Here is a 2,094-nt window from a genome sequence, read left to right as displayed (position 1 = left end):
TCAGGGTTACTCCTCCAAAGTGGCTGATTGTCATGCTAATTCCTGGCATCCTATGATTGATTCTGTGGTTCTGAATCAACGACAAAACATAGCTCCTACCTCTGCCCAGAGTACTAATCAACTGAGGATGGATCTCTTAGCCTATCTTTCAAAACATAATCCGTTTGATTCTACCTTCTTTGATGCCTATCATAGATGATCTCTCTTAGGACCTTCTGTTCCTACCCTTCTCTATTACCAACAAATGGCTCACCGATATGATATGTATCTTTCCCTTTGTCAATCTAATTCCACCACTATTTTACCCCTTCTTTTCCAACCTTCATCTTTCCCTCAAATTCCTATTTTTACATATTATTCCTTTATTGAGGATAGAGTATTTTTCCCTTCTCCACCCTGTCCTTCTCCATCCATTCATGTACCCTCCACATTTCCTATTTATCAGTTAACACCCTTCCTTAGTGATTCCCTCCAAATTTCTGCCACTCCTTTAAATCATTCTTCCTTTTATGATTTTGCCTATCCCTCACTTCATCCACTTTTCCTTATTCCACTACCCTCTCCTAACACTTCTATATCTCAACCACCTCAGTTGGTTAGTGACTGTGACGGGTTTGATAATCAGATTTCCAGAAGAAGGGGATGGAGTTCGGATGATTCCCTTACAGGACCTCAGATTAATTGGCCAGTAATTCTCGGAGAATGGACAGCTGCCAGTCAAGCTTATCAGAATTATGTTCATTTTGCTCAGCAGTATTCACAGTCTGCAGATCCTTCAGTGAGATTAACTGCTCACTTTGCTTGGTACCAGGCCTATATGCATAGGCACTCTCATAATGATTCCAAGCCTATTCCAAAGTTGTGCATGAATGTCAATGTGAGCATTGATTCCCAGCAACTGGATATATTGTATTTTCATGCCCTTTGTTTGCCTAGCAGATACCTAGTCCTGTTGGAAAGGATGTGCTGTCTTCGATTTTTTCAAAATCCTCCCAAAACCTTTGTAGATGAATCCTTGTCTATGGATCGTTTTCGACAACATCAATCTTTCAAGAGGGATCATCTTCATTGATACCTTTCCAATGTATGGTGGATGATTTTTAATGAAAATCTCTCTTTTTGGAGGAGTCATTCAGATTGTTGTGTTGTGTGTAGTGTTTGTGTTGTGAGTTCATTTATGTAATACGAGCGTGGTGGTTTCCTATTGGATTGGATTTCGTGCAAACTACATTTTGGAGAATTGTGGTGTTGAGGTCGTGGTTGCAGAGTTGAAGCTGATGCTGATGAAGAAGAAGAAAACTCTTATATCCTTTACAAATTTGTTGTGATTTTCTAGTTTGATAAGCAGTGTTAATGTATAAAGGGTTTTCCTTTCTTTGTATTTTTATATCAGAAACAGGTTATAGTTGGGGTCATGGTGGATGGATTCTTTTTGAAGAGATATTGAAGATCAAAGTTGAGCTTTTTCCTGAACTTGTATTCCCTTTCTCCTGGGTCGCGAGGACGCTTCCTTATTAAGTGTGGGGATATGTTGAGTGTTGAAATGACTTGTTTTTTGGCTGATTTTTGTTGTTTTTGAGAGCTGAATGGTTGATTTTATGAGATGATTGATTGGTTTAGAAGTGGTTTGAGAGTGTTTTGGATGATATAGATTGTGTTTTGGAAGTTCATGATGTTTATCAGTGGAGATATGTGGTTCTGTGATGTTCTGATAGGTTCTGATTGGTTTTGTATACCTTGTGTATAGCTTCTGTTTTACTCTGTTTTGTTCTGATTGTCTTCTGTAAGGAGGGATGGAGTATTGATTGATGAAGATTGAGATATTGTGAAAGCTTATTGAATGGTTTGTGAGAGTATGGAATGGTTTGAGTATGAGTTATGTGGTTTTGATGACCTTCTGTAGGTCTTCTGTAGAGCCTCTGTTTCTGTTCTGTTCTGTTCTGTACTGTAGCTGTTCTGGTACTGTTTTGTAGACTATTCTGTATGCTTCTGTATGTGTTCTGATGGATGAGAGTGTATCTTGGGAAAGTTTTCTAGCCTTGGAAAGAGGTGAATACAAGTGCAAAAGAGCTTAAAGAAGTGAAAGAAGTAGTT

At 38.6% G+C, this 2,094-nt stretch overlaps 1 non-coding gene across 1 annotated transcript; it reads left to right on the top strand.

Annotated features, from left to right (window-relative positions):
- The first annotated feature begins 1,409 nt into the window (after nucleotides 1-1,409).
- Nucleotides 1,410-1,477, top strand: LOC148026656 (small nucleolar RNA SNORD36). The gene has a single exon (XR_015692987.1). It is a non-coding gene; the product is annotated as a small nucleolar RNA SNORD36 (small nucleolar RNA).
- Nucleotides 1,478-2,094: the final 617 nt, after the last annotated feature.

Source organism: Lygodium microphyllum, chromosome 13 (assembly GCF_053477565.2).
Source record: "Lygodium microphyllum isolate KBCC chromosome 13, Lygodium_microphyllum_v1.1.10, whole genome shotgun sequence".
Taxonomy (NCBI): Eukaryota; Viridiplantae; Streptophyta; class Polypodiopsida; order Schizaeales; family Lygodiaceae; genus Lygodium; species Lygodium microphyllum.
The sequence above is the reverse complement of the archived record's forward strand: the minus strand, read 5'-3'. Positions and strand labels throughout refer to the sequence as shown.